Below are 26,068 nucleotides of genomic sequence, written 5' to 3' on the forward strand. Positions count from 1 at the left end.
TGCCTCTTGCATGCCCCCTACTGGGGATGAAGCCTGCAACCTGGTCATGTGCCCTTGATCTGAACCGAACCCAGGACCCTTTACTCTGTAGGCAATGCTCTATCCAGTGAGCCAAACTAGCTAGGGCTGTGGTTGCTCTTGTACCACAGCAGGGTAAAATGCTTGTGACAGAGACTGTGCAGTCTCAAAACCTAAAGTAGTTAGCAGTTGGCCCTTTGCAGGATGGGTTTGCTGCCCTCTGCTATAGGCCATTGAATTTATTTAAGTCAACATTAAGAATTCTTAGAATTTTTCATTCTGTGAGTGATGGGGGTAAAAGTGGCAGCATGAGCAGAAGTAAAGAAGATGCAAATACACTGAATATTCAACTAGGTGTTCAGCATGGATTTTGGAAGGAAAGTGATGAGACAGAGCAAGGACGATAGAGTATGGCCCTACCATACCACCAGAACTCCAGGCTGAGGAATAGGCCATTCCATCTGAAAGGAAATCAGGAACTAATGAGGATTTTTAGCAAGGAGGGGAGTGGCACAGACAGGGCCTATTTTAGAAGATTAACCTTGCTGTGCATGGTGGAATTCATGTAAAGTGTATTGCTATTAGCTCAGAAAACCACTTATAGAATTATGTTAGTAACCCACAATAGAGGCAGTGAAGTCACCTGAAGATTTAAGTCCTAAAGGACAAACATACTATTGAAATAATTTCTATAGTTCTGAAAATCAAACAAAGTTGTTTATAAATCACTTAGAACTATTTCTTTTTATTAGTATTATTTTTAAGTATATCTTACTTCTGAAGTTTTTGTCCACTCTCTTTCAGCAAACTCAGCTACAATTTTAAAAAGTATTTTCTACATAACAACCCAAGACACTAATTGAGGCATACACTAGTTGCTGAATTAAGTTGGTGTATGGTTTCTGATGTTTTGATTATTTCTTAATGTATTACTTATAAGCTTAAGGCTCAAAATGTGGCAGTGGAAGACATACAGGACTGTCATTTCAAAGGCATAATATGAAGTGCTCATTGTAATCTGGTTAAAAATCCTAAATAGCAAGAATGCTGGTCTCCTAGACGGAGTAATTCTAATTAACCTTATAAAAATAAGATTTGTACAGTATGTGGAAAATTAAGGATATAAACAACCATCAAAGGAAAAGACTAATCACATTATAATAATTATGTTCAACTGACACAATGGGCAATATTCATATAGCAGTACCATATCTTAAATGCCACCATAAATAATATAAAATGGTAATGTTATATTGCGCTATTATTCAAAATAATATTTTAAATTATTCTCTTAAACATCCAAATAAGTTGTTCTATTAACATAAGGATTTAAATTTGTACTCTGTGGTTACTTTTTTTTTTAAAGAAGAGTAGGCTGGATATTAAGCTAAATTATATTAGGAAATGAACAAATAAAGTAAAAGTATGTTAATATAATAGTAGGAATTTACATACATCAATATGTTTTAGGGTTGGGAAAATAACAGAAGAGAAGAAAGGAAATTTGGTTCACTTCTGCTTAGAAGAATTTTGTCTTAATTTTCATCATAGTTCATAATTGGCCATTCTAGTGATAAAAATCAACGTTGTGGTTTAGAACTTGGATCCCAGCAACAAGAAGAATTGAATTCTGAAATGCATGACTTGAACAAGTTCCTTAACCACTTCGAGCTTCAGGTTCCTCATCTATCATAATGATGCCCCTATCCTGAGCCAAAAGGATTGTTGGTGGATGTACATGTGCTTATGAATTTAGCATTTGCCATTATAAACATACTAAGTATTAAATAAGTGATAGCAATTATTTTTATCATTATTACTTCCCATCTTATATTTTATCCTTTTGTGAAAGATGGAAGAGATAGAATTGAAAATAAAATTACTACTTCCCCTCACCTACCTACTGGAGCATTGGCTTAGGAGAAAGGTTATCATCAGTTAATGATTACTTTGGTCAGAGCCTTCATGGGCACACAAAGGACATGCTATGCAGGCTGTTATCAGGATACAAAACCAGAAAGTCCTCAGGGTCTCTGTCTAGGAGGTGCCTCTGAACTCCAATCTCAACTACTGGACTTTGAGTCTCCGCCTTCCTGCTTACCAGAAACCCCTGTGAGTGTGACCTTGTCAGAAGCATCTTACTTATTTCTCTTAGGCATCCTTCCCAATATGGTGCTATAGTAAGTGGCCTATTTCCAAACTTAAGGACCTATATTTGCTAAAACCCAAGGTTTCCATAAATATGTAATAGAGGAAGAAATAATTGTGCAAACCTGAGAGGAAATTGAACAACAGCAGTCCTACTTAACTTGTTCTGGATAATTGTTTTACATAAATGGTGTTTCCTGGAAAACTTCATTAATCAGCATATACTATTCCTTACCTCAAAGATGTGATTTTTATTTTATGTGATTACAGTACGGTAATACCCTTCATACGTGTGGGGTTTTTTTCTGAGAATATATTTTTATTGATTTCAGAGAGAAAAGGAGAGGGAAAGATGAGAAGGAATCATTGACTGGCTGCCTCCTACACACCCTTCCTTGATTGGGGATCGAGCCTGCAATCTGGGCATGCACCCTGATTGGGAATCAAACCGTGAATTCCTGGTTTATAGGTTAGCACTCAATCGCAGAGCCACGCAGGCTAGCAAATCTCAGATAGCACTTTTTAATCATTGTCGCACCTAAAGAAAACTGCCTCATACTTTATACAAGGTCATACCCCTTTCCAGAGGTACTCAAATCAAATAAAGGTCCTGCTCCCTTACCCAACTTTGGGGCAATTCTGAAGGGCATCCCAGCTTCATCCTGGGATTGTCTGAGGATGGGTTTGAGACTGCTTTCCTCCCTTCCCTTCCCCAGGTGGGGCTCTCAAGAGCAGTCCCAGGCAAACCTCCTGCATGGTCTCAGGAGTCTGTTTCTTGGAAGGCCGGCCTGTGACAGGCAGTATATTCTAGCAAACCTGTCCCTAGTCTCCATTCATATGAAGTGGAGATAGGGTGTGGACAATTGGCCTTTAATCTCCTCCTCCTCCTCCTCCTCCTCCTCCTCCTCCTCCTCCTCCTCCTCCTCCTCCTCTTCCTCCTCCTCCTTTTTGAAATATGTGGTTTTTGTCTTTAATTTGAAATGAATTAGGTGGTTGGTAGAAAAATTTCCAAGTCAGGTAAAGGATGTGCAGAACAAATGAGCACATGACCAATTAAAATAAATGTCCCAGTTGTTAAAATATTTGGTTAGCAATCATAGAACCTCTCCCACTATACAGTGATAATTTCTTTGCCTTCAATGAAATATGCTTCACTGATTGGTATATAGGTGTGAGAAACTTAACTAGCGAGTAAGCCTAGCAGCTACCTCGCCTCCATATCTCAATGTGGCCTTGTCTGTCTGCTCTGACATGAGTATGGTAGAGATTGTCATGAATTGGTAAAATTATGTTTCTTTTAACAAAGTTACCTGATTGCCCAAGTTTTTAGCGCTAGAGACAGAAGTGAAGAAAAACCAAAGTTTTGTTGACCGGTGTGTTTTTAAGAAATGAAAACTGAACTCACAAATTAATTAAAGAACAGAATGCTGAATTCCATGACAACTTGGAGAACATGACCAAAATACATATACAAAAGGAATGACTGAATCAGGAGTCTGTTTAATCAGTACAAACATCTTATAAAAAAGGAATAACAATCAAGGTGAAATTTCAGTTGGTTGTGTTTTGAGTATACTGGTATGTACATCATGATTAAAATTCTTTATAAATATGTGATTATAAAAAAAACAACACAGGCACCTGTAAACTGAAGCAATAAGAGATGAAGTCAATAGTCTACAAAATTAATTTTTACCACAAGTAAAATTTGGTTGATAAACTTTGAGGAGTTTGTTGTTTGTTTATCATTTATTTTCATAAATGTGGAATTAATGAGAGAAGGGGCATAGCTATGTGAGATTTTTCTTGTGACCTAAAGGTCACAAAAGAGAAAAGTTAAAAAAAGAAAAATGTTTTGAAAGCAGACAAAGCTGACCTATATTATAAGAAAACAACTTCAAGAAGATCATATCCAAGAATCAGAAGCAAGGGTAAGATTCCAGGTAGCACTGGGCAGACCTGTGTGTATTGGATGACAAGGAAGCAAGCTTTAAGGTTAGGTTATGTTTATTCTACTTAAAATCTTCAGGACATTTCCTCAGTTTTATACACTCGATCAAATAAAAATTCAGGCACAGAGCAAGACTGGCTGCACTGTTTCTCACACTGTAATGGTGGTGCCATAATGGTATTCATAAATTTGCAATGTTTGAAAGTCTCAGTACATATAGCCTTTGCAAAGTAAAGGGTCTACTGTATTTACCTTCAAATATATTTGTCATATTGTAGTAATTTTTTTTTTAAAAAAGGCTTGCTTTCAGATGGTGCATAGCTTACATTTAATTGATTTCATTCTTAAGTTTTAAAAATATTTAGATAAGGCTGCTTTTTGCTCCTATTTGAACCCGATATATTAAGGATAGTTTTCTGAAGTAGATACCCATTAACTTCAGGTCAAATTGCAATTTAAATTAGAAACATACAATGTTCCCACTGATGCCATGATCGAGATCAGTTGCAACAGGTAAAAATGTATTTTCAGGGACATGTTTTAAAACCTACCTAATATTTATATACTAAAAAAAGTGCACAGAATTATTCAAGGTGGCCACATTTCCCTCCCGTATTGATATCTACCTACATTGTTATTAAATACCAGAATGTAATGGCATGAGAAGGACAGCCTGAGGTCACAGTGGACGGTCATAGGATAGATCTACAGATTCAATTGCATAAGGGACATTTACTCTACATAGTGTGTTGCTAACGTTTCATATTAATAAAGAGGAATCATATGAAATGGGATATATATCTTGACAACCTGGAGTGTTTTTCATCAATATTTTCAAAAAGTTGCATCTTCTCATAGAGTTTTAGTAGCAAATAAATTGACAATGGTTTTTCAAGTTCTTCCCAAATGGTACAAACAATTAATATATTTTTTAATAAAAACTTAGTTTCCACTGTAACATGCTAAGATGCCATTCTTTGTGTATAATTTGTTCCAGCAGATATTGATGTAGACTATTAAACTGAGTAGTGGAAGACTACTTGTAATAAGTGAGGGATAACAGAAGCATGTTAAGCGTAAAGTAACCGATCTGAAAGAATGATTCTGGACACTTCTCCTTAGCTCCATTGCCTGCTGAGACATTGCCTTGAAACTGAGAGGGCAAACTGAAATACAAGCCTGGTTGTACTTTCTTGGCAAACATTACTGAATTTTATTTTTGTTCCTTTCTCCTCTATGGTTCTGTTTATTGGGATAGATAATTACAAGGATGTTAAATGTCAACTAAGATTTGTTTTGTTTTTTTGTGTGTGTATATATCATTGTTGGAAAGTATTGATTTCATCCAATGACTAACTAGGACATTCAAGGTAAAACTATATTCATCTCTGAAATAATGATTTACCTCTGGAAAACCATCCAAATGATTGGTTTAGTATATTGATGAATATGCTTTGGCAGCTTTTAAGATGTTACTTCATTTTAATCTGTGCTTCTAGGAATACTGTTTTCCTTTTGAGTATTTGAAGATGATGTCATTTAGGTTCATTTTCATCTTTCAGTGCATGACTAAAATGAGTATGCACACTTGTCCCACTTCGTTGTTGTAGCTCCAGGGTCTGAAACAGTGCCTGGCACATGGGAAGGCATTTGACTAAATGACAGTTGCTTTTAAGCTATATAACCATTATAGATGTAGAGTCTTTGATATGCTATTTATTGGCCAAACTGCAAAATCTTTTATAAATGTCTATGAAAATCTTCTATTAGAGTTTGTACATGCTCTTAGAGTCATATCAAGAGTTATACTCTAGCCCTAGTCACTTTTTCTCAGTGGTTAGAGCATCAGCCCATGAACTGAAGGGTCATGGGTTCAATTCTGGTTTAGGGCATGTACCTGGGGTGCAGGCTCCATCCCCAGCCCACAATCAGGGCACATGCAGGAGGCAACCAATCCATGTGTGTCTCTCACATGGATGTTTCTCTTTGTCTCTCCCCCTACCTACCACTTTCTCTAAAAATCAATGGGGGGAAAATATATTCGGGTAAAGGTTACTAAAAAAGAAAAGAGTTACACTCTGGGTTCTACTTTTATCATTGTTCTGAAATAGTTCTTACCATAGTGACAAATTAATACTAGATCCTTTGGCATAAATTTGGTCCTCATTTTAATTGAACTCATTTTACCTATTGACAGTCTAGGTCAGTGGTCGGCAAACTCATTAGTCAACAGTGCCAAATATCAACAGTACAACGATTAAAATTTCTTTTGAGAGTCAAAAATTTTAAACTTAAACTATATAGGTAGGTACATTGTTATTAACTTAATTAGGGTACTCCAAAGGCTTAGGACGAGCCACACTCAAGGGGCCAAAGAGCCGCATGTGGCTCACGAGCCGCAGTTTGCCGACCACTGGTTTAGGTCATCCTTTCCATCTCAAAACACTCTCCATTTTTTTTTTCTCCTGGTGGTTCTGCTTTTGTAGCTTCTTGGCTGACCCCTTCTCCTCTGTAGGTCTTTGTAGGGGTAATTTCTAGATTCTTACTCTTTTCTTTACTGTCCTCTATTCTTACAAACTTTATTATTAAGTCCCATGCTTTCAATGGTGATCTCTGTGTTCATGTTTCTTTAATCTATATACTTCAACTCATGTCTTTCTTAAGATACAGAACCATACTTTTATGCTAATGTTCTGTAGGTACCTCAAACTTGTAAGTTCACAATAAACTCATTCTCTTCATCCCCAAATATGTTCTCACTCCTTTATATCTTATTTCATTTATTTTATCATTGATTTCAGAGAGGAAGGGAGGAGGAGAGAGAGACAGAAACATCAATGATGAGAGAGGATCATTGATCGGCTGCCTCCTGCATGCCGCACACTGGATATCGAGCCCGGAACCCAGGCATGTGCCCTGACCAGGAATCAAACCCTGACCTCCTGGTTCATAGATCGATGCTCAACCCCTGAGCCATGCTGGCTGGGCTATATCTGATTTTAGTTGTTTGTAAATGAGTTGAATGTTGAGTAGAAACTCTTTTGGTGTGTTAGGCTAGATGACAGAAAGGGGATACATCTGATGTTCATTGAATACTAAGAAAATAAAATCTTTCCCAGTGAATATAAAATTTACTTTTTCTTTAATTTTTAAAATTGGAAAATTTGAACTCTTTTTATGTTAGTATCAGGGTATGTGGGATAAGAGGCAGAGTGACGCTGCTCAGAGGATGTGACTTTTGAGCACAAACTCAATTAAAGGAAGGACATAAACAAAATAACAAAGTTTGGCAGCACTCAAACAACCCAAGTAGCACATGTGACAAGAACAGCATGCCGGTAGTAAAGAGGAGACCTATAGGAGTTGAGATAACTGGGTTTTGTCAAGAGTAACCCCTAAATTAAAAAAAAAAATGTTCATTACCCATTCACACAGTCTGTTAAAAATTGGCTGATTCTCCAGGGCCCCTTTTCTCTACAGGTCGTCTACATTCCAGGCTGCGCTGATCCTGGGAACCTACATGTCAGCAGTGCTTTCTCAATTGCCGCAGCAAGAGAAGGGCCAGGATCATTGGGCACTAGTATGTAAATGCTTCTACCCAGAAGTGACACCCATTATTTCTGCTCACGTTTTGTTGGTCAAATTAAAGTGTATGGTCCTAACTACAAAGAAATGGGAAATGCAATCCACCCATGTGCTCAGAAGTAGAGAAGAACTAGATGTAGTAAACATTAGTAATGTGGGCCATAATAAATTTCCAATTAAAAAAAGCACAATCTTACTTCTACTTTTCCAGAAACATTCAAGAGAGAAAAGGAAGCATTTGGAGGGAGAAAGGAGAAGGGAAAATACCGAGTTCAGCAAATGCTCAGTAACGTTCTCAGAATACAAAGTCTGGGATGGATGTCTCAACTTCCACCATGTTGAGTAAATAAATGAGGACAAAATACCATGAAAAATATGTAGGATATTATCCAGAGTGATAGGGGATAGGGAAGGGAGAAACTTATCTTCTACGGCCAGTTTACCCTTCCCTCCTGATGTATACTCTCACTGCCCACCCTACTAACACAACTTACTTTCCTATGTAAACTACCCTTAATAGCTTTAAAGTGTCTGCCTTCCCAGAAATATTTAACACAATTCCAAGGCTATAGGTAAAGGAAGACTGTTTCCAGTAGACAAGATTTTTAAATGTTTTTGTTTTTACAATTAAATCCGATATGTCTGGAGACTATTCCATTTGTGACCAGGCTAAGGTTAAGGGAAATGTGAAGAAATTTCAAATTTTCCAGACTGTGCCAAATATTCCAAATAAAAGACTATGCATAAGAAGAATTCCCCGTGATTGAGAAATACACACAAGGAGTGACTGTAACAAGAGCTCATAAGAAGTTGTCCTGGGAATGAGGAGTAGCAAGTTCTAGAAGCAACCAGCTGTAAATCTTCAGCAAATCCAGGTATCTCTCAGCACCTCTGATCTTCTGAGGCCTCGACCCCTGGAACAGGGAATCCCAGAACATAGGGGACCCCAGGACACAGGGAACCCTGGGATACAGGGAATCCGGAGTCTATACACTGGAAGGTTGGAGCCATAGGTCAGAGTTATTGTAGGGAAGGGACTCTTACTAGAAATTTGAATTATTGCTTGGAAGAAATAAATAATTGAATCAATAGTCCCTTTAGAGTAATAATAATAAAATGTTGTGATGTACTATTATGCTATATTAACAATATGACCAACCAGTAATGAAACTAATAGGAGTTGTACAAAAGTAGGGAACGAGGACAATTTTTTCCACTGCCCAAATACTTCTCCAAATAAAGTGCATTTGTTTAATCCAGTGACTACTCGACACTTAATATCTTACTGTTGAACATTCAGTTAGGCTTAATTTTTAGCTTACAGACCTCCTTACTCTCCTAATTTAAAAGTTCACTTCAGATTCATCTAAACTGCACCAACATTTCAGGAGGAATCGCTGCCTCACCTCTTGGGGACAGAGTCAGTAAGTGTTCCACGAGGCAACCATCTCAAGGCCAAGTCACTACAGAGCGATCATCTATCTGAGTCATGTCTGCTGGAATCTGTGATTCAGCTCTGGTTAAGGGAAGCTGAGCGGTCAACCAACATTCTTACCCCCATTAAGTCTTTGAAACAGCATGTTGATTTATTATATAAATTTGCTTAAGAAGTTAGACAAATCATGAGTAAGTTGAATGCTTTCATTTGAAATACTTAGCAACCTCATTCAGCAATAATTTATTATACATTTTTAACTAACCATAATATAAACATGAAGGAAAGTAATTCTCTTATACCTTTGGCTTGTTAGAAAGTCATTCAATTTTCTGCTCTGTCCCAAACTTGCTATATTCAATTGATTTATGGAACGTAATCTTTAGGGTGAAAGAAAATAAAAAGAAATAGAACACCCGAAGAGGATATGCTAGTGGGATTAAGGAACTTCCTTTTTCTCCAAAAAAGAATTTTTGCTGAAAGCTGGTCTAATGTGATGATTAATTTTACAGAGCTATCCCTGACCAATGTCACCATAGCAATGACAATAAACTAGAAGACTAGAATTCAGCCGGAGGGGAAAAGTTCATTAAGAAATAAAAGTAGAAACAAAATTGCTCATTAAAGTGGCTAACCAGGGTTGTTTTATGAGAAGATGGGTTTAAAAAAATAGAGGGTTGCAATGTATTTTAAAGAGATGAATTCAAATTGTGACTCACAGATTCCGGTTTCAATAAAACTCTGTGGAATATAACAGTTGAGCTCCATGGAAAAAAAGGGATAGTTAGCGGACCCTATTATAATATTTGAAGTATTCTAACATGGAACCTAACTTGCCCACAACTGCAAGAAGTATTACCATTAACTGCAGAATTAGAAAAACAAAAAAGAAGAGAGCATAATCATTTTTAGAGCCTTGGGTCTTGTCCAAGGAGAAGAAATCCCCACTCAAGATGTTTCTATATAAATCTGAATGCAATTTTTTTTTCAGGAAATTGGAAATTATTGTTAGTAGTTTCTAGCCCTTTAATGAGCTTCTGAAGGGATTGCTTAGAAAACGATTTGGTCCATTGGAAACTAGCTGACACACAAGAATAGTGAGCTTCCCTTAGCTGCCAGGATGAAGTCATTCTAAAGTTTATCCTTAAATATAGTGCCATATCTTCCTATGGTTTTACATTAAGTAATTAATTAACTCAACCAGTTAGAGAGATTCTAGATTTTTTTTTAAAAAGTATATTTTATTGATTTTTTACAGAGAGGAAGGGAGAGAGATAGAGAGTTAGAAACATCAATGAGAAACATCGATCAGCTGCCTCCTGCATATCTCCCACTGGGGATGTGCCCGCAACCCAGGTACATGCCCTTGACCGGAATCAAACCCGGGACCTTTCAGTCCGCAGGCCGATGCTCTATCCACTGAGCCAAACCAGTTTTGGCAAGAGATTCTAAATTTTGAAGGCTAAATAGATATCTAAAGTATGTACATGTTTGCCAACATTTCCATTATTTTTCTTCTATGATACTGCTTAGACCATTTCAAAATGTGAGTCGAAGCTTTGCATCACAGTATGATGTCTTTTATCAAAGACAATAAGTGTGAGTACAGCTACTTTCTTCCAAAATGCAATCTGATGTCTGAAAACGTTTTGGATGAAGCAGCCAAGAGTCGGAGGAATCTGGTCTCTACAATAATGGCCCAAATTCGCCAATCCAGCCAGTGTAGAAATGTATCAGTTACTCACTCAACGACTGCCCTTTGCCTCTCCTGAGTCCAGTGTTGTGCTAACTTATAGGGAACTTTCTGTCCCTGAGCATAGATATAGGAGAGGGAAGAACTCCCCACTAAACAATGGGCAAATGACACAATCACATGTTACTTTTGCAGCACAGACAGTGAATTTGTGAAGGAATTTTGTTGTTTCTTAGGACATTTTGGAAGACCGCATGTATAAAGTAAGACTGAAAAGGGACTTTTAATGTTAGCTGAGCTACAGGGGGCAAGAGAAAATTTCAGAAAGCTTCTGGCAAGTCCTGCTCTATCGCACAAGCTATGTTTGTTGAACAAACGTTCTATGTTTAGTGAGCCACCTCAGCATACATACAAGCAGATTAGAGAGAATAGTCTAAGTAAACAGAATCAGATACACACAATTAATGGGATAAAAGTGTCAGCAATTAATGATAAATCCATAGTAGCTGCCACTTATTAAGTGGTTATTATGTGCTGAACATCATATTACAAATATCATGAGCACCGCATCACTTGATTTTCACAAAAATTCTGTGAAGTGAATATTATGATCCATTTTAGAGATGACAATATAGAAACTTAGGAAAACTAAGAAACTTACCTGAGAACACAACTTGAAAGTGACTGAGCCACAGTTCAAGAGTAGGATAATCTGGATTCATTAATATTAGTGGGACTGTCATCTAGAGTATAAGACAGAGGTCAGAATAACATAGGACATGTGGCTGGAAAAAAAAAAGACTAAAATCAGTCTGGGTGAAAAGTAAAGAGGTTAAACATGATATGCTTTGGGTAGTAGCAGGAGTTGGGGGGGTGTAGAGGGTGGAGGGAGGCAGTGAGGACAAGATCCAATTCCCTTAGTAATAGAAGAACCTAGGACAAAATTTATTTTGTCAGTTAGCCCATTTTATCTCACTACCCTACTTTTGAACTATTTTCTTTTTATGTTTTCTTTGAGTTATCCTGCAAATTAATTATGTTTATTTTTTCTCACTGGAGCAGCATGATGGATCGGAATCAGAAGCCCTGGTTGGAAGCTCTGTTGGCCACCGGCTGCTGGGGTAGGTTTATCTTGGGCACAACTGCCTTGCTGAGACGTCCTCCAGCTCACTACATTATTATTACCTTCTCTGCCAACCACAGTTGCCTAATATTAACTGATTGTGCCACTTTTGAATTACTGCTTGGGAAGCTGGACAGACTGGTTTTATTTCTTTTATTACCCGTGACCCCACATAAAGGCAGATTGGCTAGGAAAAATAAATAAATAATGTGGGCTAGTAAATGTTTCTGGCGCTCGTGTTCCCTCCCTCTTCTGCTCACCCCACTTTATCCCCACAGTCTCAAGCCCAATTCCCATCCATTTTGGTTTCAGCTGATTATATTGTTCTTTTATTTAATTTTTCCCTTGCATTTTCCATTCACTTAGAACAGGATCCCACATTAAATGAGGCTCCAGGCTCACTTAAGGATGCATTTTACAAACCAAATAAAGTAAAATCATCAGTAAATTCCAAATGCTTTATTATGCTCCTCTACACATGTACAAATTCCAGTAAGGCCTTCGTTATGAAAACAACTCGAAGACAAGAATTCCAGATGCAATTAATAGTTCGTTTTCTAACCATGCCATTTATTTTAAGAGTATTAACAGGATATAATATATTCAGCTCCTGGGGAAAAAACAATATTTTGAGAGAACTTGGACAGATGGAAGCCAAACCAGAATTTGTCATAAATTGCTTAGCATATAAGAAATACAAGAATAAGGGAAAACCACGATTTAGAGATAAAATGAAGGCAAGTGGCAAGATCGCTTTGTAACTCTCGAAGTCACCTGATCCAACGTTCTGTCATCAAAAATTAGACTATAGGAAAGAGATCGCAGCAGTTATGCTGTCAAGTCCCTTTATTTTGGAAGTGAGAAAACTCAGGCTCAGGGACATGAACCAGCTGGTTAACAGCAGAAACTGTAACCCAGAGATTGAGATTTTCATTGAGGCTCATCTGTAACATTTCACACTGAGTTACTTTTTCAATTCAACAACAAGGCAATACAGTCAGGAATTCTTGGTCTTTTTTTCTTTTCATCCATTACCATTTATATTCAATATTATTTTGTATTAGTTTCAGGTGTGCAGCCTAGTGGTCAGACAATCATATAATTTACAAAGTGTTCCCCCAGATATTTCCAGTACCCACCTGGCACCATACGTAGTTATTAAAATATTACTGACTAGCCCTAGCCGGTTTGGCTCAGTGGCTAGAGCATCAGCCTGCAGACTGAAGGGTCCAGGTTTTATTCTGGTCAAGGGCACATGCCTGGGTTGTAGGCTCAATCCCCAGTAGGGGGCATGCAGGAGGCAGCCAATCAATGATTCGCTCTCGTCATTCATGTGTGTGTATGAAACAATTTTTCTCTCTGAAATCAATTTTTAAAATATTAACTATATTTCCCATGTTGTACGTTACATTCCCATGGTCATTTTGTAACTTCAAATCTGTACTTCTCAATCCTTTCACTTTTTTCACCCAGTCCCCCAACTCCTCTCCACTCTGGCAACCATCAGTCTCTTCTCTGTATCTATGAGTCTGTTTCTGTTTTGTTTGATTGTTTATATTGTTTGTTTAGATTCCACATATCAGTGAAATCATATGGTATTTGTCTTTTTCTGACTAACTTCTTTCACTTAGCATAATACCCTCTAGGTCCATCCATGCCAACACAAGTAAGATTTTGTCCTTTTTTATGGCCTAGTAGTATTCCATTGTGTACTAGTAAACGTACCACAGCTATTTTATTCATTCGTCTATTGATGAGCACTTGGACTGCTTCTCTATCTTGACTATTGTAAGTAATGATGCAATGAACATAGGGGTGTATATATTCTTTTGAATTAGTGTTTTGGATTTTATTGGATATATACCCAGAAGTGGAGTCACTGGGTCAAAAGGCAGTTCCATTTTCAATTTTTTTGGCAGCCTTTATGCTGTATTCCACCAATCTGCATACCCACCAACAGTGCACCAAGGTTCCCTTTTCTCCACAAGCTCACCAACATTTGTTGTTCGTTGATTTATTGATGATAGTCATTCTGAAATGTGATATCTCATTGCAGTTTTAATTTGCATTTATCTGATGTCTTGATCTTTTTCTTAAGTTTTTGATATATTAGACTCAACTCCATTGGTCATTGTTGCCTTCTATGTTTTTAAACTAATATTATGTCTTATTTCAAGCATTCACGGCATTCTGGACACACTCTGAGAAAGTGGAGTAGGGCAAGATACTAAACTTAGGGAAGGCTCCACTGCAAATGTCTCTCTGCTTTGGGGCAGTTCCCCTGGGACTCCCAGGAAGATGCTCCTTGTTCTGCATAATGGTCAGGATGGCAAGAGCCAAAGGGACTGGGGTCCTTGGCTCCTGCCACCCCTTGGTGAGAAGATTGCTTCCAGAACGCCATCTATGGAGATGTGATTCTCTCTCTAAGCTGCCAGCATCTGTCTTCAGGCCAAGGGAATATTTCTGGATTCTCACAGGAATATATAATGTGCATATTGGTATGTATGTATGTGTGTATACATATGTGTGTATACATATGTGTGTATATATATGTGTGTGTGTATGAAATAATTTTTTAAATACTGGATTATTTTTTCTTCTCTTTATTTTCATGCCCCAAAGTATGAAAATAAAAACAGATCTTAACTCTTGGAAGAAAATAAATGTTTTAACCAAGATATACACACACTAGATATTCACTAAAGCTGTGTTCACTATCTACTATTAGATTCCATCTTATATCCATTAGTGTATAAAACTCTCCTCTCCAAATCTATCTCCTTCTCTTTCTGTACCATTCTTTGTCTTTATCTCTAACACACACACACACACACACACACACACACACACAATTATGTCTAGTTCAGTCCCCATAAGATTAATTCCACCCCCATCAGTTTATGGTGGACAAAGAACTGATGGCCTATAATATTCAACTCTTATACCTAGGTGCCTCAAATTTTCAGCGTAACTTTGTGGAATGTCTTATAAACATTTCACAATGTTTTGATAAGTTCTGGAGATGGAGATGTGATCAGAAGGGCAGATCTGATTGAGAAGACATGTTCTAAGTATGAGACTTAGGTGTGTCTGGGAGAAGAGATTTCTAAAATTGAGGAAGTGGCAGACATATGTCCAATCAAATTCATTCACTACACAATTTTTTCTTGAAGAGGTGGTAGATGTATATCCAAGCAAAATGTATGCTTTTCATCATTTTTCTTTAATTGGGTCTAACTATAAGTACTAAAAGAAGCATTTGTGATTAATATCTTTGAGGAATGTGTTAAGTGACTCACTGTATAAAATGTACACTATCCTACATCAGCATTCATGAACATGAACATAGACAGTTAACAGTCCTGACTACCTCAAATTAAAGTTTGAGTAGATCTAAGCATCTAAACACAGAATCTACAGATCTTTCTACATTAATTATGACTTTCTATATAGTTGTATTTCACCATGGTGATAGGCTTCTTTTCAAAATTGTGCTCATGATCTTAATCTCAACAGAATCTTTACAAATGACATGATTTCAAAACATATCACACAGTACCGCTGTTATATTTTCATTATCTATTTCATCAAACTTGTAATTTTATTTTTTAACTAAATTTTATATTTCTAAAAATGTAAAATATTCTCTTGAGCATCAGCTGTATGCCATTGACCAACTAATGTGAGGTACTAAGTGATATTACTTCAAATTTATGAATTTCTCACATTCATGCTTTGATCTACTCTGAGAGATTTGGCAGTTTCTATTGCCTGGTATATGTCAGAGAATCTTCTATTTATGCTATTCATTTAGATATCATGAAAAAGTATAACTGCATGGTAACAATGATTACTAACTAGACTTAGTGTGGTGATCATATTGTAAGGTATATAAATGTTGGATCACTATCTTGCACACATGAAACTAATATATCAATTATACCAAAATAAGAAGTAATAAATAAAAGACCTATTAATTCATTACTGGGGATTCATATTTAATTCCATGTGAGTTTGAAATAATTCATAGGGCAACTGAAGAAACATAATTTCTACACACAGCTAAACTTTCACATAACAAAAATAGCAGCAGTATCAAAGCTAACATTTTTTGGGGGGGATTAGCAAATTTCTTTTGGCATTGATTGTAAATTATATTTCAATTTTAGAAACATTACAATGTTGAAACTGTACATCTTAGTTTCAATAAAATATAGTATAGATAACCTACCCTCTTTCATTTTTACAAGGTAAAATACCTCTCTGGTTTTGACCTTTTGTCATCCTTTACTTTTATATGTCCTCAATCTCAACTTCTCTGCTTGCTTCCACACTCCAATACATCCAATATATCTCTATGTTTGTTGACCTTCCCTTCAGTAGCCCTCCATGTCCAATCACGTCTGTTTTATTACCATTTCCCATAAAAATATTCAGATACTGAATCTCATTACTCCTTTAAGCTGCTTGTCATAGTTCTCCATCTTTTCATTGATAGAGTTCTCTCTTTGTCTCTACTTCCTAACTACCCACAAACTATTCAAATACTTGCTGAGTGGTTTTGGGCCCCACCATTCCACCGATATCACTTTCTTTTAGGTTTAGTTGAATTTTTAACTGTCAAAATCTACTGAGTTTCTTCACCAGATCCTAAGAAAACCTCATGCATTTGGTCTCTTTGTTTGTTATTAATAACCTTATACCCTTTCTTTCTTGGCTTCCAAGCCTCTATATTCACTTGGTTTCCTTTTCTCTTCTAATACCTTCTTCCCTTAATCTTTTATGTATTTTTTCTTCTGCCCATTCCCCTTCTCATAATATTTGAAACTGTTCATCACTCTACTCTATTGAAACTCTCTCCTCCCTTATAGGTGACACTTCCCTACCCCTCAGACCATTTCTATTTTGTCTTCCTTGAAGGCTCCTACTTTTCCATTTCTTATCTCAATGGTTATATTCTCTGCCTTCCTCTCTTCATTTTTTCTCTAGGTGATTTCATCCACAGCTTCAACTTCCATCTTTTTACTAATGACTCACACATCTATATTTCAGCTCAGAACTCTGTCTTGGGCACCAGAACTATAAATATACTTGCCCCATAGTAATTACACTTGTCATCTCCAACTCAACCTCATAAAAGGCTCATTTTGCTTGTTCACTCCCTTAATTCCCAACCACCACTGAACCAAACTTGTTCATCCTATTATTTTCTATCTGGATGCATAGCCCAACCATACACAGAGTCATCCAAGCCAGAAGTATCAAGTGAAGGTTTATTATGTTAGTTCTATCACCTATAAAGCCTGTCAATTCAAATTTATCTGGATTACTACTGCAATTCCCCAGTGACTTTGCCTCCAGTATTATTAGACCTTCATACTTGGATCTATATGATCTTTCCAGAGTGACATTTCTAACATACAGATCTCACTATGTAACTTTCTACCTTAAAGTCATTTACATAAGTTCTCATTGCCTTCAAGATAAACCCAAACTGTCTGACTCCAAATCCCACATTCATGGAGATTCTTAATGAAGTAACTAGACATCCAGGGTCAGAGACCATGACACGGAACAAGGAAAATGGTCTCAAGACAGCAATACACGTCTTACCAGCCATATCAACCTCTCCTCAGTCCTTCTCCCTCACCTACAGAACACTACACATTCTTTAATGTTATTGCAATGATAATATAATAGAGCTCATTATATTTTTAAAAGCATTTCATACTCATTGCCTAATTTAATCTTCACTATACTCTGTGAAGTATACATGCTTACATATAGATTTTACCGATGAGAAAACAGCAGCTACATGATTTCAAGTAAGACACCAGGACCACCCAGCTAGTGAGGGCTAGAACTAGATCTTAAAGGCCCGTGTTGTGTTCTTGGACTCTGTATGCTCTTTCTACTCTTTTCCTGTGACACTTCTCATTCCACCTCCGTAGATCACAGCCAGATTGAGGTATTATAAGCACCTGGGAAGCTTTTAAGATTAATGATGCCTGAGCTCCACCCACAGAAATTCACATTTGGTTGCCCTGAAAGAGGATCGGACTGTCTGTATTATGCAAAAGCTTCTCAGGTGATTATTATGTCCTGCCAGGATAGTTTTATGGTTTTAAATAGACACATATTTGTCTTGGATGTTCCTTGATGTTGGGTTCATCTCCAAAACCCCCAGTCTATTTCTTCATATCTTGGCCATAGTCCGCATGCAAAAAGTTTGTGAGTTAAAATATATAACATAGTTTAACTCCATGTTCTATCCAGAACAATAATCAAGCCAAATCCAAACCACGTTCATGAGAACAAAGTTAATGGCACAATTTAGATGACTAAGCCTAAAAAAAAAAAACCCTAAGAAAAATGTTTGTCCACAGTCTGGGTTTGAAATGTGGCCCTAGGAAAATAAACAGTTCTCGTGTTCTGGTGGAAGCAGTTTGCGGGATGCTGTCCTAATCAATTCTCCAGTGAACCAGCTTCACTCACTTTCTAATCTAAACGCTGCCCAAATTGTGTTTTTATAACAACTTGCATAATCTCCCATTTTGCATCTTCCTTCTTTTTCTATGATATAACTGATCTTAGAGGATATTGACAGTGCAAAACTAAATATGAAAAAAAAAATTCCCCTTTCAGCCCAGCGGGGAAAGATGTTCTTACACTCTGTCTTTTTTTAAAGCCCACAAATATCCATTTTTTAAAAGAACAAGAGGGGAAATTGGTTAATAAAGTACAACTTTATTAAGTTCTGCTCCATGGTACTGAGAAATACGAGGATAATGACATTTATTAGCCATATTCAAGAAGTTAAAAAAGAAAAGCTTGTCATCCAAATCAGCCAAAGAACTCATCCTCTGCCCCTCCTTGGCCATGAGTATTTTTCAAGAAAAGGAAGTGTCTGTTGATATTCTGGATGCCTCTGAGCAAAACAGACCTCCCCATCAATAATATGTGCAGAAACCCAGCAATCTGCACCAGGAGATCTGCCTCCAGGCTACAGATGGGCTTGGGGACCTGACTAAGATGGCTTGTACGGGGTGTACCAGATGTTTCCAAGGAAGTCTGGGAAGGAGAATTTAGCATTGATTCAGAACAGCACCTTTCAAATTGTCTGCCTGGGATGGTAAGACATGTATTTTACATAGTGACCCAGTATATGCAGAAATGTATGTGGGTGTGGGTGTGGGTATATTTGAAAATACATTCACAACTTGCAATCCATTAGTCAGTCATGAAATCAATTTTGCATGCGTCAACCAGCATTTGAAAAGAAATAGAAAGTAGTTTGCCTTTTACATGTTTAAAATAACTAGTGTTTTGTGACTTTAGTTGCATACACAAATTTCTAAAAGGTGTAAACTCACAAGAGTTAACTAAATCTAGCGAAACCAAGTTAAGGTAGAAATATCCACGGGAGGAGACGGACAAAGCTTTTGTCCACCAGTGAATCTCGCATCAACAAATATAGGCTAAACAAGGAGTATATTCCAGGCACCTTGCTAAGCAAAGGGGAAGAGACAGTTCCCTGTTCTTGAACAGTTCTGCCCACTGGTGATGCCAACCTTAGCCTTCCTTGTGCTAAGAACCACCCCCAGTGCCATTGTTGACGGAGAAGAATAAGCAAAGTTTGAAGGGAAGGTAGACATAACCAGAAAAACACAGTATTGCTGTCTTATTTCTACTTTTCTTGTCCTGTTTTGGTGTCTGTGACCCTGAATGCCCAGGACATGGATTATGAATATGCACTGCTTGGGGTCTTCATATTTGGTCCTCAGCCAATCTCACTGCTCTTGAGCAGTTCTTCCTCTTCTGCCCCATCAAAATTTACTTCTCTGTAGGCTATTTTTTATCTCAGAGATGAGTTAAGAGCTTCTGATATGGCATTAATGATAACAGTGTCTAAATATGACATCTTCCCAGACAGTATCATCCTTCTGACAGAAGCATCCCAATAGCATGCATATTATAACTAATTTAGGTTAAGTCAATAAATCATGTCAATCAAAGGGATACTGAAGTTGGCCGGAAAGATACTGTTCCTGCCCTAGTGAAGCTTTGAGTCTGGCCATAAGGACAAACACTGAACAATGAGCACAACATGAACTTATAATTTAAAAGTAAGGGAGCTATAAAAAATGTATAACAAGTAATTTAACCAAGTCCGGTGAGTCAGGCAAGTCCTCTGTGGCAATGGCACTCAAATTGAGGCTTGTGGAGAAGGAGGCGTTAGCTCGGTGAGGGAGGCGGGCCAGGGCATGAGTCTTTATAGACAGACAGACTGCCTTTGTATACCACTGGGAAAATAAAACTTAACTCTTCTAAGCCTCAGTTTTCATGTGTAAAAATCAAGGCTATAAACCAGCCTCAGAGGACTGTGCATAAAGCACTTAGCACAGGACCAGTACCTAGTGCTCAAGATGTAACCACCGATAATGAAAGTGGCCGTGGTACTCATACTGGCAGTGATGGCAGCAGTACTCAGCCAATAGAATGCTGATCCCTAGAAGAAAGATGAGAGGTGTGTGAATCTTCCCAGGTTGAGATTTATGGGGGGAACTTCGCATTCACGAGCCTATTCCACCTGAACATTTGATGAGCAACTAATGGATCTGCGAGGCCCCCAAATGGCAGGTAAACACCCTCAGAGTACAGGGACTGAGCAGTCTGGTGACTACTCCAGCCAACCCCGAGGGTGCTAGTAACTGAGATTAAGAACCTTCATTTAGCAGCAGAAGTCCAGAAAGTCCTGTGGTTAGAGAAGGCATTTCCTCAGAGCAGGGATGTGGGACTCCTAATTTCATTAATTCATTAGACTCCATGTTCATGACACTGAAGCTTCCTTTCTTAATTCCAAGAGAATCTAAACATGTTTTTAAAATTGGAGTTCAAGAAGGCTAATGAGAACACTTGGTTGATGGTCATTTTCAGTTCTCAGGTCACATACTTAGTTTGACCAAACAGTACAAATAAACCATTTTGAAAAATGCAATTAATTGTTGCATTGTACTGGTCCAGTACAAAATGCAAGATCCAATGATAATAGAAAATATATATGCAAATGAATGTTTCTTAACATCATTGGAAACCCTCTATTCAACTTGTTACCAAAAAAAAAAAAAGAGAAAAGTATTCTTTTGATCATCGTTTCTTAGCAATGACTAAAAAATAATCCTTCATAAACTCTTTCAATTAAAAGTGGCCTGGCTTAAATAAACACTGTTGAGAGAATAGCAGTGTCCCAGAAATCCACCAAAGCAAACGAACACAATTATACCCAAACCCTATTCAAAAATCCTTCACTGGCTCTGTGGATCCCCGAGTCTTATGGAAGTCTTCAACTTGGCATATGGCCCTCTGACTCCAACACATTTTACTAAATTCATTTATATATGATTCCCAGACACTCCAGCTGAACTAGATTACTCATGGTTTCCCACACACAACCCTCAATTTCCTGGCTCCCTGCCTTTGTTTATGACATCGCTTCTCTCTATCACAATCTCCTCTACTCTACCATCCACCAGATCCACCCCAAATGCCATCTTCCTGTCACGATCACCAAGTCTTCTTGGTCTGTGAAATTGGATGGGACTTCCTTTTCTGTAAGGAAGTAACATTCCCCCAAATATTCTAGGTGAAATAATGGTGGAATTATAGGTAAAGGTATGTGTATGTGTTTGTGTGGATGTGTGTAGGCACATACATGTATGTTATACTCCAGATATGACCTAGTAATGGTACATGTGTAAACTTGTATGACAGATATTTGGTGGCCAGCAAACTGTTGTTTACCTATGCAATAGAAATTTACCCACTGGCAGCAATGTTCCCAGTCCTAGAAAATAAGGGAAATGAATTATTATTAGGCTAGTATAATCATCCTATTCCCCTTTATTATTGGTTTAAAGGTTGTCATGAGACCCAATTCTAGCAAAGAACTCAAAAAAATTTAACTGAGAGACCCTGTGAAACATTTTCTCCCTAAAAATGGAGAAACTCTTAGGAGGAGAATCTTTTTCTCTCCTCCCTTCCTAATTCAGGGATATGAGTCTGGACTGGTGGCAGCCACTTTGAAATAATGAGATGGCAATACTAAGAACAAAACAAAGTGTTATCTATCGTTGATGACTTTATTGACCCACTAGAACTTCTAGCTTATAACTATTTTATTAATGTAGCAATAACTATTTCTAAAACCTTAAACACACTGCAGTTGGGTTTTCTCATATTGGCATTTGAAAGCACCTAAATTACTATTTCTTTCCATCTTGTTCATGATTATATATCAAACTTCTTTTGGGGAGAACACGAACACACAAATCACAGATCCTTTGGGAATGTCAGGCCAGAGCCCTCCTTGACCTGCCCACTGATAAACTTTCTCTTCCCGTAGAGAACATGAAAGATCAGACCAGGAACCCTCAGCCTCCAGGCCAGTGTTTTCCTGGCCATCGTTGATGCTCTGTGGAACCACCACAAGACTGCCTGGTCTTTCTGTCACTCGAAGAACCAAGAACCTTGTATCATATCCACCCTTCCCCCAAAACAACATTAGTTCAATGATAAAAGTCAACCCCATCAAGGCAATAAGTTTTAGGTGCAAATAGGTGATGCTGAGGATAATTTGCAGATCAGCAGAGGAAATTCAATGAAAGCAGAGTAACTTTCCCTTCTCAACTGAATATGCAATAAAGATAAATGACAATGAAGCACTTCAGAGGTGCCTAGAATTATGCTCATTTTGTGACTCCTTTCTTCCCAGGATCTCAGGACGAGTATGTAGAGAATGGTCATCTTCATATCAGACTCAGGTATTATACATGTGAACCAGAAAGAGAGAAGCTCATTCACTGCCCGGCTCTCCATTCACTCTGTGTGGTGTGTGGGTGTACTTAAACAGTATGCCTATTTATATTCCGTCACATATGGGCGCTATATATGAATTAGGTATCTATAGTGCAGATATTTTAAATATTTATTTACCACCAACTGCTTAACTAGGATTTCTATGAATAGAATAGAAGATGTATGCGCTAAATTTATGAATATATATATATATATATATATATATATATATATACACAGTATATGAGTATCTAATATAATTTACTATTATTTCTTTTAAGGGTCAAACAGGAAAAAAAGAAAACCAATATCCATTTTTATTTCCCCCACCATGAAATGACATGCTTATAACAATATTGTTTTTAAGGGAGAAGAAGTAGAAGAAATTATCCAGAAAAAAAGAAAAAAGAAACCCCAAGTTTTTAAAACATTGTCACAGTGGCAAATTGTTGTTCATTCTTTTTGTAGGAAATATCTGCATGTTTATTTTAAGTCCAATACAAATGTAAATATTTTAAATAAACAAAAACATGTCAGGGATAACAATAGGCTATTTCTGAGTTGGGGAGAAGAAGCTTGCGAGGAGTAGGCTTGGATATTTTTAAGCATACTGCTTCAAAAAGCAGGATGTCGGATGTTGCATCTTTAATTTTTCTGTTAATTATGGATTGAGCATTGTTGTGAATCTTGTCCTCAAAACCGAGCTCAGAAAATAAGAGCAGATGCTCATCCCCAGGTTTGGCTCATATGGGAATTGAACGGAACATATTGGTTTATAATTAATGTAATTTGTTGGATTATCTTTTGTGAAGGAGCGAAGGTAAACAACCTTGCAGCATTGTGGTAATATCTTTGGAGCTTGGAGCCTCTATAGTTATGGAAGAAAAAAAGAAGAATGGAAAAGAAAAAATCGCTTCCTGCCGGATTACAGGGAATTTTAAAATGTCTGTCACACTCAAACGTACTTGAATTAATTCAAAGAAAAGAATTAGGTGAGAGAACCTAAGGCCAATTACAAATAGTGTGTAAAATGGGAGCCTGGGTTTCCCAATGGAGACTTTTGAACAGCTGAATTCTCTTTTCTACTTTCCTCAATTTTATTGTGCAGTCGGGATATGGAAGAAAAACATTTTTCTTTCTCTCTAAACAGGAAATTGGGCACAACACAAAATTCGTTGATTTGAATATTTACTCTTTGGGGGGCACTGTGTTATTCATATGAAATAGACAATGACTCTATTACAAAGTCAGGGCACTTTGCTAATTCATCTTTGTTTTTTCTCTCCATAACCCTCAGAGGTATGGATGTATCTTTCACTTTGAACAAAGTCACTCATGAAGCCAAGAAAGTAGCCGTAAGCCTTTTCCACACACAACCCAGTCAGGAAGGATCACGGCTCTTTGGTGTGAGGTCTTCAAGTTGTAAAACATTTCCTCCACTTCACATTGATCATGGGGGCATATGTGTAACTATAGGTCTTTGGCAATCTTTGACTATCCTGTGTTGATACTGCACCATTTACATTTTCATTTTGATATTTTTCTGTGCATTATATGCCATTTAAAAAATGGGTTTCTGCCCAGCCAGTGTGTCTCAGTGGTTGAGCATTGGCCTATGAACCAGGAGGTCACTATTGGATTCCCAGTCAGGGCACATGCCTGGGATGTGGTCTTGATCCCCAGTAGGGGGCGTGCATGAGGCAGCCAATCAGTGATTCTCATCACTGGTGTTTCTATCTCTCTCCCTTTCCCTTCCTCTTTGAAATCAATGAAAAAATATGTATATTTTTTTAAATTGGGTTTCCTAGCTTCTAATGTAGAGTAGTAAGTTTGAAACTGTTGCCACCTTTCTATGATTAAAAAGAAAAAGTCTATTTTAACTGACCACTTTTTTCATATTTTCTTATACTTGATTGTTAAAGTTAAATTATTCTTTCCAACATTTCTTAACTAAAATCTTAGGACATCACAGGTCCAGAATCTGGCAGTAATTTGGGGGGAAAAGTGTATGGGGGTGGCGGTGAAGACATTTAAAATTTGTATAAGCCAATAATGTGCATCCCTTTAAAAAGCAATACCGTAAGTAACACTAATCCTATATTCATTACTTGAAATATATTTCTCAGGTTTCATTCCAAATAATATCTCCTTTGGAAGTCTTTTCAGACTACCCTAACCCCAAAGAATGAGTTACTAGTAAGTGCTCTTTCCTTGTATATTATAATACCTATTTCTTTCCCATGGGGTATTATTACCATACCTAATAGAATGGCATGCCCTTTTGTCTCACCTATTAATATGCGAGTTCGTTAAGGGATGAATCCTTGTTTTATTTACCATCATGTAAGTGTCTGACACTTTATTGTATTCTGAAAGTATTTGTTGAAACAATGGAAGAAATAGGGAATGATCTGACCCCAAGAATATAGAGAATAAAGGTAATTTTAACAAATTTACCACCTGCATTGTCTTTATTTTAGAGTGTAATACGTTTGTGGGAGTCAAAGGAATCCAGAGCAATGATCAAGGAGGTAATATTAAATTCCTTACATATTCATAATTTTCTGGACTACTTGTTTTAAGTCCAGATCAGGGCAAAGTGACTGTCTCAGGTGAACTAATTCACAAATATCTATCATCTACTGAAAACTGAGCCATGAACAGTGCTATCTGTAGTGGAATAGTGGGGGATGATCTCTACTTTGTAGTTAGAAAGACACAACAATGACTGATAAAAAGATGGTATATAATTAAATATTTAATTGTGAAGCAGATGCTTTCCTAAACTCTAGGAGGCCATAAAGGGAGAAAAGCTTCAGGGCCAAAATTATCAAAGAGAATGTCAAGGAGAAGATCAAACATGGATGATCTTCAGCCTCGTACTGTGCTAGATGGATGCCTTTATATAGATTCTCATTCACTCCTCCTTGTTTCTTTTCAAGTCAGGCATTTTAAAGCCAATCTACATAGAAGAAATTAACAAATAAATTAAGTAACTTTCCCAAAGTGGTACCACCAATCAATGGTATATCCTGTTTTGAGCCCTGATTCCTTCCCAGTACTATACAGTGACTGGCAGAATATATAGAAAGGAACAGAGAAATAAATAAAAAAAATCCTCCAATAAAAGAAAGGGCAGAAGTAAGCAGATGAAAAAAAAACTAGTCGAGTACCATTTCACTAAGGACAAAGAAGTAGAGTGTTTCAAGAAGGAAATGCAGTTGAATGGTGTCAAAAACTACAAACGGGTCAGGAAGGCTG

This window comes from Myotis yumanensis, unplaced genomic scaffold, assembly GCF_028538775.1.
Source record: "Myotis yumanensis isolate MYYU_CA2020_CCGP unplaced genomic scaffold, mMyoYum1.0.hap1 SCAF_8, whole genome shotgun sequence".
Taxonomy (NCBI): Eukaryota; Metazoa; Chordata; class Mammalia; order Chiroptera; family Vespertilionidae; genus Myotis; species Myotis yumanensis.